The sequence below is a fragment of the Mustela nigripes genome, chromosome 13 (assembly GCF_022355385.1).
Source record: "Mustela nigripes isolate SB6536 chromosome 13, MUSNIG.SB6536, whole genome shotgun sequence".
NCBI classification, from domain to species: domain Eukaryota; kingdom Metazoa; phylum Chordata; class Mammalia; order Carnivora; family Mustelidae; genus Mustela; species Mustela nigripes.
Genome location: NC_081569.1, coordinates 60,917,837 through 60,936,478, shown reverse-complemented (window position 1 = coordinate 60,936,478; position 18,642 = coordinate 60,917,837).

Genomic DNA, 18,642 nt, shown 5'->3' with positions numbered 1-18,642 from the left:
TGGTCTTGGGGTTATGGGATCAAGCCCAGCATTGGGTTCCGCGCTCAGTGGGGAGTCTGCTGGAGATCCTCCCTCTCTCTCTGCTCCCCCTCCACCCATGCATGCACTCTCTCTAAAATAAATTAATAAACCTTAAAAAAAAAAGTTTTACTTAAGTCAGATTTTGGTTTTGAAAAAATATATGCAATAGAAGTCCATTTAATTAGACTTTCTAAAAGTCTAATTGTTAACCCCAGGTGGCAAGCTTTGGGAAAGTGAGTGATAAAAGGGGGCAAGGTTGGGGGGAAAATCAGAAAAAGATGGAGGAAAAAATGAGTCAGGAAGAGGGGCAGTGGAGGGGAGGGGTAAGTAGGCAGGCGGTGGAAGGGAGATGGGACAATTGCTTTTTAGATAGGCTTTGGCTGCTTAACTGGTGTTTGCAAGTCTTCTGTGGCTCTTTATTCTTTGAGCTCAGAGTAGTGGTCTCTGCTCTGTAATATGGCCGCACAGCGGAATCACCTAGGGAATTTAAACGGTACAGATGTCTAAGCTGGGTCTGCTCTGGTCTCCTGCAGGCCATATGCCCTGTTCTACCCACCCCCATGGAGTCCTCTGGACCTGGGCTGAGGGTGCTGCTAACCAAGGCCCAGATACCCCTTTATCTCTGGTTCAGGCAGGTGCCACCTAAGCCTCCAGTTTCTTGCTTTCTGATTCAATTCTCTTTCTTCCACTATCCCCCTCTGCTAGTATGAAAGTTCTGCTATTTCTGGAGTGCTGATGGTTTTCCTTGTCAATTTTAGTAGAAGTGTGATTTCTAAATAATACAATGCACCCATTCTAAGTATACAGTAAATGTATAAAATTAAGTGTACAGTTTGGGGCACCTCAGTGGCTCCGTTGGTTGGACGGCTGACTCTTGATTTCGACTTGGGTCATGATCTCAGGGTCATGAAATTGAGCCCTGCCAGGCTCCACGCTCAGTGGCGGTGGGGGGGTCTTCTCTCCCTCTGACCCCTGCCCCCAGCTTGTGCACTTTCACTCTCTCTCAAATAAATAAATCTTTAAAAAAAAGATTAAGTGTACAGTTTAATGAATTTTAGCAAATTTATGTACACATGTAACCATCACCACAGTCAAGATAGGGAATATTTCCATCACCCCAAAATGTTCTCTTGGGTTCCATCCCAATTAATCTCCCACCCGTGGTCCCAGTGCCCACTGATCTACTTTTTGTCATTATAGACCAGCTTCTTCCCTTCCAGAATTTTATTTAAATGTAATCATATAGTGTGTACTCTTTGGGTCAGGTCTCTGCCACTCAATATAGTGCTTTTAAGATTCACCCATGCTCTTGTGTGTACTAGTGGTTTCCTTTTTTTTATTGCTAAATTGGAATTTTGTGGGTATACCACAGATTGCTTATCCATTCACCTGCAAATGAAATTATGGGTTATTTCCAGTTTAGGGCTCTCATTAAGCCTTTATCTTTTTTTTTTTTTTAAATATCTATGTGTGTGTGTGTGTGTGTATATATATATATATATATTTTTTAAGGTTTTATTTATTTATTTGACAGAGAGAGCACAAGCATGGAGAGCAGCAGGCAGAGGGAGAGGGAGAAGTAGGCTCCCCACTGAGCAAGGAGCCTGAATTGGGGCTCAACCCCAGGACCCCGGGATCATGACCTGAGCCAAAGGCAGATGCTTAACTGATGGAGCCAACCAGGCACCCCTCTCATTAATCTTTTAAATTTTATTTTTAAAAAGTCAGTCAGTCTCCATGTTCTCTCCCAAAATAAGACAAAAATCTGAGCATGTTAACACATTTTCTAGTTTCTGCCCTATATCCAACTCCCCAGCCACCAAATCTTCCAGACTGCCCTGGGGCTCTTGCCTGAATTTTATTTTCAGTGTTTTAGAAACTTCAGAATACATGGGGTGCCTGGGTGGTTGAGTCAGTTAAGCGTCCAACTCTTGGTTTCAGCTCAGGTCATGATCTGAACGTCATGATCTGAGTATTGTAATGGAGCCCTGAGTTGGGCTCTGTGCTCAGTGGGGAGTCTGCTTTCCCTCTCCCTCTACCCCTTCCCCTGCTCATGTACTTTCTCTAATCTCTCTCTCTCTAAAATAAATAAATCTTAAAAACAAAACTTTAAAATAGAGATATTTATTTCAACTTTACAATATGTTTTACTGATTTATTTGCTCAGTTGCTTCTTATAACTCCTTTTATTCCTTTTGGGTTTATTTTTATTTCTGTTGATTTCAAAACTGAATAGGTATTTAAAGGAGGGTCTATGGCTGGTAAACTTTTTGAGTTCTTATATGTCTGAAATTATATTTTATTGCCCTGACTTAAGAATAATTGTCTGGATGAATATGAAAGTCTTGATTTAAACTAATACTTACTCAGATTATAATGCCTTCTTGATTTGGTATCACTGATAGGCAATTTGATATTGGTCTAATTCTCATCCCACTGTAGGTAATTTGTGTTTAACTTTTAGGGCTTCCTCTTTGTCTTTGACTTGCAGAATTTTCCCTATGATTATTCTAAGGTGTAGCCTTAAAAAAATACGGGTGAAATTTTTCAATTTCTGGACTCCTATCTTTTTGAAGCTCTAAGAAATTGTCTACCAATTTTATCAAAACACTACTCTTCTTCATTATTTCTCTCTCTGGAATTCCTTTCAAATGGATATGAAAGAATCTGAATTGAGTCTCTATATCTCTCAACTTTCCTTTTACGTATTCTCATTGGTGCTATGTTCTTGAGCACATTTTCCTCACATTCTTCCCAATTTACGAATACAGTCTTTCTGTGTTTCCAGTCTGCTCCTCAGCCATCTTTCAGGGATTTTTGCTTAATGTTTGACTAACACATCTTTCAATTTAAGTTCTCTAATAGGATCTTCACAACTATTTGCTTTCACTGCACTGGTGTGCTTTGCTCCTTTAACTCAGATGGTGGAATTTTTAAACATTTTCCTGAATATCCTGTGAACTATTTCCTTTGTTGCCCCTCCTTCATTGACTTTGCCTGCTTTCTATAGTTGGTAATTCTTGGTTGTAATCGCAGCTGTGAGAGGGTTCTTTTATACCCGCTCTGGGCTATGATGGTTCCTGCTCCTCATTGACCGTGCAATTGGTAATGGTGACCTCCAGGGGGCAGTGTGGGGCTGGGGAGGAGGTGGAAGGGGTGCAGGGGCGGCGGCTGGGAGAGCCTTGAGGCCAGGCTGTATGTAGCCCTTGGCTGATGGTTCAGCCCCGGCAAGGAAGGAGTCCCATACTGCTAAGTTCCGACTTGCCATCTTATTTAGGGTTGTCTCGGGGTTTCTGATTTCTTTTTGGTATCACTTTAATATTTTATTCAAGTAAGGTATGTATATGATCTCAACACCTCATAGGGTAAAACAATGGTCCCACTTCTGATCTACAAGGAAAACATTTCATAGTATTTTACCACTTTTTGTTTCTATTTACCCACGTATTTTTTTTATTCTATTATGTTAGTCACCATAAAATATATCCTTAGTTTTTGATACACTGTTCTAAGATTCATTGTTTACGTACAACACCCAGTGGTCCATGCAATATGTGCCCTCCTTAATACCGACCACCAGGCTCACTCACTTTTGAAACATAAGGAATAACATGGAGGACATTAGGAGAGGGAAAAATAGTGAATTGGGGGAAATTGGAGAGGGAGGTTTTCTGATTCTTAAGCAACTCCCTTTCTTGATTTGAATCATGGCTTCTGAATTTGTTAATCTGTTTATATCTTCTCCATCATTAATCTGATGGGTTTGGTGTTGGTGGTAAATAAAATATTACAAAGGAGAATTTCCAATTTCCCTTCCCAACATTAAAAAAAATTAATGATTTTTAATTATACTGTAAAATTTACTGTTTCTTTTAAAGAAACAATTTAGGTTAAATTAAAACTGTTGTACATCTTAGATAATGAAGAAATTTTAGGCATTATTATGACATAAAATTTTATTCTATTAACAATATCTGAGGTGTTTTTTGGGTTTTGCTTTTTTAATCCCCAAAGGAACCATCAGTCCAAACTACTGTCCTCTCTTCTGAGGGCTCAGTTGGATCTGATACATCAAAGGGTAAGGAGCCTCCTAGTCTGAGAGCTGCAGGCTGGCCTCCCCAGGGCTCTCCAGAGGCAGCTTGCCTGGTGCTGTGAGGGAAGATGAATCAGCGTGTGACATGCAACAAGTGTGGCTGGCCTGCCGCGCGTCCTCAGTATGGGCTCATCCCTCTTACATGGGGTGCTGAGAGCTTTGAGCTGCTTCGAGTGGCCTCTTGGCTGGTCCTAAATGATGCAGTCCTTGCTGCTCCCCCACATTACCAGGTGCACATGAGTAGCCCGGCTCAGACCTGGGCTTCTTGCTGCCACACTCCTGGCGGGGGTGGGTGGGGTGGGTGGGGGGAGTGACCAAACTTCCGGTCCCAACCCTCCCAGGGCCAGGGGGAGGACCCGGTCATCAGGGATGTTTCACAGGACTGGCTTCTTGTCTTCAGCCCATGGATATGACCCATTTCCCTCTCTCCTCCGGGACTGGGAGAAGTTATCCCACCTTCATGTGCCCCTGTGTGTACATGTATGTACTCTCTCTTTCTTGTATTAATTGTACCTAAGGTTCTCGGTGCTGGCAGACCTCCAAGAGGTAAGGAAAAAGCCCTTGGCATGGGCGCCACCCAGAGGGTGGAACTCCGATCTCACAAACCCCTGCCTCGCTGAGCTAGAAGATCACTGCCACCACCCAGGGCGCTGGGCTCTTTGTCAAAAGATGGTCTTGGAACAGACCCAGGGCCTGGGCAGGAGAGACTGGCAGGGTGAGCCAGGAGCCGAGGGCTGGGCTTCCCAGACACTGGCTGCTATTCTCTGACATTCCTGAATGTCATGGAGCCCCTCAGCCTTCTAGGTGGCTGAAGGGCCTGGTGTCTGGAGCCCTCTCAGCCATTCTCCCCCAGCTCCCTGCAGACCCGTCACTTACCCTAGTGTGCCCAGTCGATGACTGTGCCAAATAGGAGTACCACAGATGGAAGGAACTGCACGTACAGACCAAAGGCACCATGTGGCCTTTCTCAGTCATAACGTTCTCGAATCACCTACTAGGATCACAAACTGAGGCCAGAGCCTTTACACAGGCTCCCTGCCCTGCCCTCACCAGTCTGCCTAGGGGCTCCCAGTTGCACCCACAGACTTCCAAGTTCAGTAAAGCCCTCGTGGGCCCCTCTCCAGATCTGCCTTCCTCCAAGTGAGACCTACTGCAGGCTGGATGCTTTCTCGAGTCTTCTGGTGTCCCCTGTGCTGGCCTACATGCGACCAGGGCCACAATCCTGAGGCTCCTTGTCCCATTCCCAGACTATGCCTGGTTTCTGGAGTCCTGACCCTGGAACTCAGTCTATAGGCTGGCCATCTTGCTTGGAACTGGAAATACTTGGGGGCTGGTCCCTCCTGAGAATTCAAAGGGGCTGTTTGCTGTTTATCTCCCTTTTTCCTGGAATAAGAACAGTCATCAGTTCTGAGGTCCATCATTATAATCATTCACTGATATCCACTCTCAACCTGCCTGCCCTTCGTTTGCTTCGTTATACTCACTCGATACCACCCAACCCTGGAGGAATCCAACTCTTGGACCACTTGCATCCTCGCGGCCGAATGTCCCACTTTAATTCCATGACCATGAGCCTCAGGGGAATCCTTGTGCTGCCTACAGGCCTAGCCCATGTTCTAGTCCACTCTTTCTCCCACTCAGACCACTTAGTCATATTTCCTCCTCCATCTGTAAACCTTCCAAACCTCCTCCAAGGTCTCAGCCAATGACCTCCATCCCCACTTCATTGAGAAACAGAAATAATTTAGAAAAAAAAATAACTTCCACAACCGTCTGTAGCCAACCTGTGACCCCCGCCTTCCCGGAGGTCAGTCATCTATCTCCTAAGGCCAACCCCCCACATGTCCACTAGGTTCCACTCTCTCCTCATCAAGGACACTGGTCCAGAAGATTTCCATTCTTTCTCTTGCCTCATCAGTTTTTCTTTCTCTGTTGGATCATACCCATCAGTGACTAAAGATGCAGTAATCCTTCATTGTCTCCCCATAGCTCATCCCTTTAGCTACTTCCCCATTTCTTTGTTCTTCTTTATAACTTAGCTCCTCAAAAGATTTATCTGTGTTGTCATCCACCTGTCTCCTCCCATTCTTTCTGGAACCGGTCAGGTTTCTCTCCCACCACTCTGCCAAACTGCTTGTCCAGGCCCCCCAGGGAAACTGCATTGCTGGCCTGACAGTGGGTCCTCAGTCCTCACCCTTCCAGGCCTTTCAGCTGCGTGTGAAGCTGTCAGTGATGCTCCCCCACTTCAAGCGCCTTCTCCTGGCCTCCCGGACCCCATGCTGACCCTGGTGTCTCTTCACAGTTGTTTCTGGTCACCTTCCTGACATCTGCATGTTGGAGTCCCCATGACTCTGGTCTTAAACTTCTTTTTTTCCCCCTTTTTTGCCTCTGTCCATATTCACTGGCTTAACAATCTCTTCCAGTCTCTTGGCGTTGGTGATTTCCAAATTCCTATCTCCAGACTATAGAGGGCATGTCTACCTGCTAAGGGACCATGTTCTCTGGAAATACCAGAACTTCAGGCTGCTCCAGGCTATGGGGGCAAGCCCCTGGCCATACTGTCCCTCAAAAAAAGGGGGATCTCTTGCCTTTGGACCCCAAACTGCCTCCCATTCTGGATTCCCCCAGGGGCAGCCTGACCCCACAAGCAAGACTTCTCTGGGAGTTCCACTTGGAAGCTGCTTGTCTAGACCCAGATCAGGCCTAGGAAGCCCCCTCTTACCAGCTGAGTGGGGGGTTTTCTGGGACCTATTCTTAACCTCCTACTCTCCCCACTGAGGCCAGTGTCCTGGGCAACCAAGTAAACATTTTCACTTCTTGTCACACTGTTCTTTTTCCTATATGATGTCCAAGGGGAAAGATTTTGACTACTGTCACCTTTGAGACCACGGTACAGTCACAGACCTTGAGGCCTCCCCAATACACTGGGCCCTGAAGAGGGTGCAGAAGGAGGCCCCAGAGACCCTGAAGGCCACATTCTGACTGTCCAAGGATTGGAGGTTTAACCCAATCTACACTGAGCACAGCCACACACGTCCCCCGGATGGCATTTCTCAGTTCTCCCAGACCCGGGCTACTCTGCAGCTGTCCTTAGGGCCTAGGACCTGCAGCCCAGGTAAAACCATCCCTTATGTCCATGGCTGGTTTGAGAGGAGAGGGCTGTAAAGTCCCCCTCAGGCCTGTGTAGAATATTGGCCAACCAAACAATATTCACACGAGCTACTCTCATGCCTGAGCAGGATAGATTTAAAACACAGACCTGAGGATCAGTCCGGGGAGTGGGGGCAGCAAGAGTCAGAGGTTGCCTGGTCACCTGCTCCCTCTTCTAAACTTGGGAGCCATGCTTACTGCTTGCCAAGCAACTCCAAACTCACTCTGGCCTGGATGAACCAGCAAACTTCTCTGCCCTCTGGGGGTTAAACCCAGCTTCTCCAATGATGCTTGGAGACCGTGCAAAGTTTCTTTATATCTTATAGTTACTCGTTTACTGCAACTAACCATTTTTTATATTAGGGTGAACTACTCTTGATTGGATCCAAACTATTACACTTTCTATTTCTGGTTAATCAGGCTTTTGCTTTTTTGATTAAAATGAGAAAGAGTTTATAGGATATGATGAAACCCTCTCATTCTGTCCCCTGCCAAAAGGGCTCACAGAGCCTTTGTGAAGGATTGCATGAAACACTCCCTGTGGATATGCAAAGTACAAAAGCAATTGTCTTTCTGGGCTAGCAAATTGCAGAAACATCTCTTCTGGGTGGATAAAATACAAAATGTGCCCCTTCCCTTGCGGAGAAAGGGGAACCCTCCTACACTGTTGGTGGGAATGCAAGCTGGTGCAACCACTCTGGAAAACAGCATGGAGGTTCCTCAAAATGTTGAAAATAGAACTGCCCTATGACCCAGCAATTGCACTACTGGGTATTTACCCTAAAGATACAAACGTAGTGATCCGAAGGGGCACGTGCACCCGAATGTTTATAGCAGCAATGTCCACAATAGCCAAACTATGGAAAGAACCTAGATGTCCATCAACAGATGAATGAATCAAAAAGATGTGGTATATATACACAATGGAATACTATGCAGCCATCAAAAAAATGAAATCTTGCCATTTGCGACAACATGGATGGAACTAGAGCATATCATGCTTAGTGAAATAAGTCAAGCAGAGAAAGACAACTATCATATGATCTCCCTGATATGAGGAAGTGGTGATGCAACATGGTGGCTTAAGTGGGTAGGAGAAGAATAAATGAAACAAGATGGGATTAGGAGGGAGACAAACCATAGGTGACTCTTGATCTCACAAAACAGACTGAGGGTTGCTGGGGGTAGGGGGGTTGGGAGAAGGGGGGTGGGGTTGTGGACATTGGGGAGGGTATGTGCTTTGGTGAGTGCTGTGAAGTGTGTAAACCTGGCGATTCACAGACCTGTACCCCTGGGGATAAAAATATATGTTTATAAAAAATAAAAAATTTAAAAAAAATGTGCCCCTTCCTTAATTCTGACCCAGACCCAGGCCAGGGCACCAGCTGTCCATCAACTTTCACTCACCCCTCAGTGGGGTGCCTTTGTGCAAGGCAGAGCAAGGCACAAAGACTGGGGAGAAGGAAGATTGGGAACGGGGAGGTGTAGGGGAGAGGATGGATAGGATGGCTAGGGAAGTGGGTGGACTTACGGGTGTGGGCTCACAGGGTGAGTGTCTGTGCCCTAATGGCAGTGCCTACCACTGGCAGAAGGACTGAACAGCCCACCAGATGATTACAACATCCAGTTGTAATCAGCCTGAGTTCTCAGGCATCCTAATATTTGGACACGATTACTTAGCCAAAGGAAAAGGCAGCTGTTGGTCTGGTTAAGGGCTTGTTTCCAGGATTTATCCATCAGCTCTACCCCCTAAATTTCTCCTAACTAAACTGATTCCAACAGAGTTCTTGCCCCGAGCCCATGCACCTACTCCTTAGTTCGGCTTTGGCTTTGTAATTCAGGGCCTATCCTACACCTTTCGGTAAGAGCCTTGTGCCCCTGGCTCTGAGTTCAGCATCCGCTCACCTCCCTGCCCCTCCACCCACGCCCTCCTGCTTGACCGTCATTGCTTTGGGCAGTCTTTCCAGGCATTTTGTAGATTGGGATTCAAATAAATGTCTTTTAGTCTCATCGAAGGTGAACTTTGGGTTTCTGTTACCATTTTATTCTGTTGCTTTTGGACAACCTCCAAAGAGAAAATGCTGAATTTACTGTACCATTTTTAAATCTTACAATCTTGGATTTTGGCAAGTGCGATGTGTCTGAAATAGTATCTCTATGTGGATTTAATTTGCATTTTGAATACTAGTGCGATTAAGTGTATTTTGTGTGTTTCTTGGTATTCAGGTTTGGTCCTCTGTGATATGCCTATTGATAAACTCTGCCCATTTTTCTATTATTCTTTGTCTTTGACTGACTTGGATACATGTATGAATATTTTTTTGATCTAATACTTTTTTGGCTAAGTACATTGCAAATATCTTCCCTCAGTCTGTGGCTTATTTTCTCAACTTTGTAAAGTGGCTTTTATTAAAAAGAAATTTTATCTTTTAATATAATTGAGTGTATAATTATTTTCCTTTATGGCTTGCATTTCTTGTCTAAGATACCTTTTCTTATATATTTTTTTAAGATTTTATTTATTTGTCAGAGAGAGAGAGCACAAGCAGGGGAGCAGCAGGCAGAGGGAGAAGCAGACTCCCTGCTGAACAAGGAGCCCAATGTGGGACTTGATCCCAGAACCCTGGGTTCATGACCTGAGTTGAAGGCAGACACTTAACTGACTGAGCCTTCCACACATCCCAACCATTCCTTATCCTGATGCTGTAAGTAATCTAACTCTTTGCTTTTAAAATAAAGGGACTAAATTATGTTTTTTCAAGCACCATTTAGTGTGTTTTTTTCTGTTTTGATCTACACTGTCACTTTACCTATCTAATAAGTGTCCAGTATGGGTGTTGCTGTTCCTGGGCTCCATATTCTGCTAATGTTTGTGGATCTGTCTTCTGTGCCAAGACCTAACTGCTTTAATTAATTTATAGTAAGGCTATTCTCTTTCGTGTTCCTCTTTAAAATTTTCTTGGCTATTGTTTTTGCACTCTGTATACAAATTTTAGATTCAGCTTGTCAAATTCCATTGAAAACTCTTCTGGGCTTCATTTGGAATGTATAGATTGTTTTTAAAAGAATTGACGTATTTAGATAGAGTCATCCATGGGCTGCCCAGGCACCCCCTCAAGTCTCTAGGTCTGATCCAGTCCTATCTTCACTCTAGTCATCTGTAAGTCCTTTTTAAACAATAAACTAGTAGTTAGGGCACCTGGGTAGCTCAGTCAGTTAAGGATCTGACTTCAGCTCAGGTCATGACCCCAGAGTCTTGGAATCAAGCCACATGTCGGCTCCCTACTCAACTGGGAGTCTGTTTTTCCCTCTCCCTCTACCCCACCCTCCTGCTCATGCTCTCGCTCTTTCACTCTCTCTCTCAAATAAATAAAATCTTTTTAAAAAAGAAGAACTAGAGACTCAATGAGTATGAACTCACTTTTAGCTTGGTACAGATACTGATAGAAACAAATAATTTTAGATATGCATATACACATGGCTTGATATATGTAATATACATGCAGGTTTATATATACATATATAATATATTAAATATAAAACATTACATATACATACCTTTGAATAACAAAATAACCCAGTATTTATAATCCAGAGCATAAAATAAATAATATAAATAAATGATTGAATAAATAAATCAATAGGAGAGAGGAGACAGATCAAAATTTCCTGTGCAGAAGAATTCCAAAGGATTTTTAAAAAAATAATTTATTTATTTATATGAGAGAGAGCATGAGCAGGGGTGAGGGGTAAAGGGAGAGGGAGAAGCAGACTCCTCACTGAGCAGGGAGCCCGATGCAGGACTCTATCCCAGGACCCTGGGATCATGACCTGAGTTGAAGGCAGACACTTAAACAACTGAGCCATCCAGGTGCCCAATTCCAAAGGATTTACATGGATACTCTCTACTGAAAGAAATGGAACCTAGTTCCCTACCCCTTAAGCATGGACTATGTTTAATGACTAAAGAGTACAGTATGAAAAGGAGGAATCGAATGAATTACAATAGGGGACACTGACAAATGGTTACCTCAGCCTGGTGATCAAGGTCAACAGCAACAATGGAAAGACATGTTGGTGTTACATATCCTAGGTGTGATGTGAGGAAAATGGCACTTAACTCTGTGGTTTTCCTCACCCAAAGCCATAACCCTAATTATGAGAAAAAACATCAGACAGATTTCAATCAAGGGACATTCTACAAAATTCCTGACCAGTACTCCTCAAAACTGTCAGGATCATCAAAACAAGGGAAAATCAGAGAAGTTGGCATAGCCCAGAGGGAGGCTAAGGAGACACGACCAACTAATTGTAATGTCATATCCTAGGTGGAATCTTGGAACAGAAAAAAGACATTAGGTGAAAACCAAGGAATTCTGAATAAAGTAAGGATTTTGTTAATAATAATGTATCAGGGGGGTGCCTGGGTGACTCAGTGAGTTAAGGTCTCTGCCTTTGGCTCAGGTCATGATCCCAGGGTCCTGGGATCGAGCCCCACATCGGGCTTTCTGCTCAGCAGGGAGCCTGCTTCCCTCTCTCTCTGCTGCCTCTCTGCCTACTTGTGATCTCTGTCTGTCAAATAAATAAATAAAATCTTAAAAAAAATAATGTATCAGTATCAGTTAAGTGTAACAAATATGTCACAGTAATGTAAGATGTTGATAATATGGAAATTGGGCACAAGATCAATGAGCACTCTGCACTATCATCACAATTTTTCTGTTAAAGTTCATTTAAAAAAAACAAGTTTATTCATGTTTCCATGTGGAAATGTGCTTCATGTTTTTCAAATCATAGATTTTTTAGGCATGTTTTTGTAAATGATTTCTAGTTTATTTGCATCTTGGTGAGAGGATGTTATCTTTATGCTACCTTTTGAAACTTATCATAAAGCTTTTGAGACTTATCATAAAGCTTTGTTCATGATCAATGTTTATAAATTTTCCATTGTGCTTGAGAACAAAGTGCTGTGTTCTCTAAGTGTTGTGGCTGGAGGCAGGTCTCTTTATGTCCAACAGACAAACTTGTTAAGTGTGTTATTCAAATCTATATTCCTTCTAACATTTTATACGTCTTATTTCTCTATTTTTGAGAGAGATGTGATTGTGGATTTTTCATTCTTGTAATTTTTTCAAGTTTTGCTTAGAGGATTTTAAGGCATGTTACTTAGGTACATGCAAGTTTCAAACTGTCATATCTTTGGAGTAAATTATTCCTTTTATATTTACTTAGCAATTCCCCTTAACCCTTAATGACTTTTGTGTACTCCAGTTTTCTTATAATCAGGGTTTGCCTGGTGTAGCTTTTTCTAGATTTACTTTCAACTTTTTTGTGTCCTTATGTTTTTAGTGTACCCTTTAAAAAAAACATTATTTATTTATTTTTAATTTCTTTTCAGTGTTCCAGACTTCATTGTTTATGCACCACACCCAGTGTTCCATGCAATACTTGCCCTCGGTAATACCCACCACCAGGCCCACACAACCCCCCACCTCCCACCCCTCCAAAACCCTCAGTTTGTTTCTCAGAGTCCACAGTCTCTCATGGTTCGTCTCCCCCTCCAATTTTCCCCAACTCACTTCTCTCCTTATCCCCCATATTCCGTGTTATTCCTTATGCTCCACAACTAAGCGAAACCATATGATAATTGACTCTCTCTGCCTGACTTATTTCACTCAGCATAATCTCCTCCTGTCCCGTCCATGTTGATACAAAGTTGTCTATTCATCCTTTTTGAAGGAGGCATAATACTCCATAGTGTATATGGACCATATCTTCTTTATCCACTCATCCGTTGAGGGACATCTTGGTTCTTTCCACAGTTTGGCCACTGTGGCCATTGCTGCTATGAATGTTGGGGTACAGATGGCCCTTCTTTTCACTACATCTGTATCCTTGGGGTAAATACCCAGTAGTGCAATTGCAGGGTCATAGGGTAGCTGTATATTTAATTTCTTAAGGAATCTCCACACTGTTTTCCAAAGTGCACCCTTTAAAACAGCTATAGGTGGGTTTTTTTTTCTTTTTTTTTAGAAACTCTAGACTGACAATCTCCCTTTAAAAAATGTTTTATTGATTGCATGGAGCACTGGATGTGGTGCAAAAACAATGAATACTGTTACACTGAAAAGAAATTTAAAAAATGTTTTATTGTGATCAACTTCAATCATATAGAAAAGTAAATTTATGTCTTTAAACTGATGAATATAGTCCAGTAACATTTTTAAAAAGATTTTATTTATTTATTTGAGAGAGAGAAAATGAGAGAGAGAGACCACAAGAAGGAGGAGGGCCAGAAGGAAAAGCAGATTCCCCACTGAGTAGGGAGCCCAACGTGGGACTCAATCCTGGGATTCCAAGATCATGAGCGGAAGGCCGTCAATAAGCCAACTGAGCCACCCAGGTGTTCCAAATTTTGTCCATTAACATTAATTATGTTTATTGAGATGATTGGATTTATTACTTCTTATTTTGTGCCCTCTATTCACTCTGCTTTTTCTCATTTTTTTTCTTTCTGAATTCTTTTTGCTTCTTCCCTCCCCCTCCATTATTTTGGGATTTATATGTTCTGCTTTTATTCTTTTTATAGGGATCCTGAAATTTTAACCTGTTTACCTGTTTACCTGTTTAACCTGTTTAAATGAACAAGGTTTAAAGTTGATCTTTTTTTTTTTTAAAGATTTTATTTGTTTGTTTATTTATTTATTTATTTGACACAGAGAGAGAGAGAGACAGTGAGAGAGGGAACACAAGCAGGGGGAGTGGGAGAGGGAGAATCAGTCTCCCCACTGAGCAGGGAGCCTGACACAGGGCTCAATTCCAGGACCCTGAGATCCTGACGTGAGCTGAAGGTAGATGTTTAACTGACTGAGCCACCCAGGTGTCCCAAAGCTGATCCATTTTTTTTCCCTCTCCTTCACAATACCATGTATTCAGAATTCTTCAGCTCCAGTCACAACTTTTGTTTCACTTGTCATTGCTCTGTAATTTCCTTCTTTCTTTTTTTTTTTATTCCCCATAGTAGTCATCATCATGATTATTATTTGTGTAGTCAACATTTTGGTTTACCATATGCTTACTAACTTATTTTCCCATCAATACTTCTTTCATGTCATCCTTTGTTCTATTTCCTTCTTCCTGGAGTGATTCTTTAGACATTCTTGGTGTGGGCTGTTGTTGGTAGATTTTCAGTTGTTGTTGATCTGGGAAGTTCTTCTTCATTATACTCTCAATCCTTCAAAATAGTTTGGCTGTGTTAAAATTCTAATTTGGTAGTTTGTATCTCTGACTTTTGAAGATATTTTACATTCTTCTGACTTCTATTATAGCTATTGAGAAGCCCACTGTAACCTAATTGTCTGGGGGTTTTTTTGTTTTGTTTTTTTGGGGTTTTTGTTGTTGTTATTGTTTTTCAGGTCTTGTCTCTTTTTCCTGCAAGATTTCAGCACTTTTTTCCTTTATCTTTGGTGTTCTGCAGTTACACTAGAAAGTATTTAGGATGAATTTATTTATTTGTCCTCCAGATTTATGGTGACTCCTGGATAATAGCTTATAATAATAGCCAATATCTACTGAGTGTTATCTGTACATCAGGTACTATTCAAAGTACTTTTAAATGTTAACTCAGGGGCACCTGGGTGGCTCAGTTGTTAAGGTCTGCCTTTGGCTCAGGTCATGATCCTGGGGTCCGAGGATTGGTCCAGGGATCCAGCCCTGCATCGGGCTCCCTGCTGGGCAGGAAGCCTGCTTCTCTCTTCATCCCCACCCCACCCCCTTCATGCTCTCTCTCTCTATCTCAAATAAATAAATAAAACCTTTAATTTTTAAAAAAGACAGAAAAGAGGAATCTGAGAGGAAAATAGCAATAGGGCAGAATGGGGGGGGGGCAGGCTAAGCCTCCCAGAGATAGAGGAAACCAAGCAGGGGAGGCAGAAGAGTCTTACAAGGAGGTTAGCCCAGTTACTTCAGTGGTTCTTGAGACATGCTCTTATTTCTTAACTCAGCCTGAAGCTCATGCTACCACTGCCTCCAGACAAATTAATTAGCTGAATAATGTTTGTTTATAGCTCTTCCACGGCTCCTTATTTCAAAATTCCTGAGGCTCTGTTCTGGGTCAGGTACCGCCCCCAGCACTCCAGAACTTGCAGTGTAATGTCCCAGGTTCTGAGACACTGATGTGTTCCATTGGCTGAGAGACATGATGTGGAAGACAGATTTACACCTGACGGAAGTTTCCTTAGGTGGGGATTGGCCTTTTTTACTCCCCTGGCTCTCCCTCTCTCTGGGACATAGTAGGCACTCAATAAATACCTGCTGGATGAATGAGTGGATTGGCTGGGTCCATTGCTTAGAGAAAGGCTATCTGTTCCAATAGCCCTAGAATGAGAAGGACCAGTGCTTCTTTCCTGCTTGGTCCTGAGCAGTCCTGGATAGGCAATGGTCCTTTCTCTTTTGTCAACAGAATGAATAATCACTTCCTTATGAGGTAAGAGAGCAGACCTGCCTGGGCCTTGATCTTGACATGCTAATTAGTGCTGAATGCTGAAGCATGTGTCATCCCTGCTTCACACGCTGGCATCTGTCTCACCACCCACTTGAGGACTTCTGCCTAGAACTGAGACTCAGCTGGGCATCAGCTCTGTCTCCTCCTCCATCCCATCAGGTACCTCCTCTCCTCCATAACACTGTCATCAAGTACTTTTCTAGGGGAAGGTAAAGGAGAGGAGTAACTGAATCCTTCTTTCCTGGAGTTAAGGTGGGAGAGGGAAAAGCTGAGCCACAAATGAAAATCCCAGAACTAGATCTACTCCTTCAGGCAAAGCTGGATCCAGGGACTCTCTCATGCTCCCCCTTGCCTATACTTCTGAGGGAGAGAGACCATCTTGCAGGTGGTGGTTAAGAACACTGCCTCTGGACTAGATCCTCAGGGAGACCTGGGGACAGTCCCTCAAAAAAATTTCTGCCTCAGTTCTCTCATTTGTAAAGTGAGGGTAATAATAACACCTGCCTCATAGAGTTTTGGGGGATGAATACATGTTATATATATAAAGTGCTTTGAATGGTGTGATATATTGCCTAGATCCATGTTCCATGGAGGCCGAAGCTGATACAAAATTAGGTATGAGAGTATCTATTAGGAATGATAAAAGAAATCACACAAAAATACAAATTTTAAAAGGCTGACAAATGTCAAGGCATCACAAAATTTTTAAAGTAATGTACTATTTAAACTAATTAATTGCCATTAATTAAACTCTGTACCTTTCCTTTCTCTGTTTGGTTGCATATTCTTTTATTCTCTTTGTTCAGCATCAATTTTATAATATCATTTTCTTTAGAGCAAATAAAAAGCAATCTTCTTTCTAGCTTGGTTGATTGAAGATTTTTAAGAATTCTTGGCCATAGGGTGTGGGGATGGGTAAAATAGGTGGTGGGAATAAAGGAGTATCCTTGTTGTGAGGAGCACTGGGTGTTTTGCAGAAGTGTGGAATAGCTACATCACACACCTAAAAATAATATTGTGCTATATGTTAACTAGCAGAACTTAAATACCAAATTAAAAAAAAATTGTTGGTCATATAGTTAATTATCGGGAGTTTCTTTCTGCTTCACTGCTCTTCTTTGGTAGTGTCACATCAAGCTTTAGGGTTGTTTGCAAATTTGGGAAAGCCTCTGGTTTAGTGACTATGGCTCTGTAACAAGCCCCCCACCCCCAAACCTAATGGCATAAACAACAACCACTTTATTAGGCTTATAGGTTCTGTGGGTCAGAAATTCAAAAAGGGTACAGGCTGGGGGTGACTCAACAGTTGCGCTGGATCCATTTGAAAGCTCATTCGTCCCCAGCATGGAGCTGGGCTGAGAGGATCTGGAGACAGCGTTGGCGAGTCCAGCCCCAACTCATGGCCTCTCCACAGCGGTTGGTTTCCTCACCGCGGGGCAACCACAGGGCGACTTGGGCATCTTCCACAGCTCTCAGCCAGAGGAACAGCATCATATTTTATGACCTAAACTTGGAGTCAAGCAGTATGAGTCCCTCAGATCCAATCAGAGAGTCTGCACACCCCAGATTCAAGAAGAGAGGAATTTGGGCGCCTGGGTGGCTCAGTGGGTTAGGCTGCTGCCTTCGGCTCAGGTCATGATCTCAGGGTCCTGGGATCGAGTCCCGCATCGGGCTCTCTGCTCAGCAGGGAGCCTGCTTCCTCCTCTCTCTCTGCCTGCCTCTCTGCCTACTTGTGATCTCTCTCTATAAAATAAATAAATAAAATTTAAAAAAAAAAAAAGAAGAGAGGAATTTGCACCCACTCCCCTCTTGTGGAGGGAGTTGCAAGGTTTTGGAAGAACAAGAAGGATAGGAGATGTTGTTGCAACCATCTTTTTAAAAAAATCAAATCTGCCACATCTCTCAAGGTTCTCTTGTATCTGAATACTATGGATCTGCTAGTTACTTATAGCATAGGAATATGGTAACTTCTCATGCTCGCTCATAGGGGTTAGTCTCTTCAGATTCCCATCAAATAAAAGAAAAAAGACATTGCAGACATTGAAAACATTTTCTTTAGGAGAGACTTCTGTTTTCATCAGGTGTCAGTGAAAACTAAATCTTTTACCTAGGGCTTTATGTGTTTGATTGGAAAAACTTTCCACAGTCTAGTTTCTGGCTTTGTGTATTTCAGACCTTGTTTGTCTTCCTCCACCTTATCCTTCTCATACCTCAGTATAACCTCTGGTCTCCTACCTCTGTACCACATTGCCAGAGAAGTTGGCACAGTGGGAGATAGGAATCTTTTTAGAAGCTGTTCCTAAGTCACAAAGGCTAGCAGTAACTTCAGTATACATGAAACTGACTGCAAACCACATAACTATGTCCCGATAAATAAAAATTAATCAGCTCTCCAACTCACCTTCTCCTTAGCCAGATCCTAAAAATACAGTTACATCAGTGCTGACAGAAGACATGAAAGAATGCGAAGACAGGGATCTCTACCCACTGTAGTTTAAAAAGCTTACTTTTGCAAATTTTACTAACCCCTATGAGCGAGCATGAGAAGTGAACATGGCTAAGGTCTTCTCAGAGCCTTGGAAGGGCATGTGCGAGAAGCTTACTCAACATTACCTTCACAGTAAACCCACCTCTGCCTGCCTAGAGTAAGAGTTGCTTAAGTGTCAACTATTATTGTTGGCTCCATTTTTGAACAGTCTTCCCCTTGTGATGGCAAGATGTCTACCATCAGTGGCTCCCCTTCATATCCTACCAGGTGCTTGCCTGGCAGGAATGACAAAGCACCTCATTCAGTACTTCATGTACCAGGATTTCCTCTATGACAGCTTGAGTCACGAGTCCAATGAACTGTGCACCACACATTGCATTCCTGCGG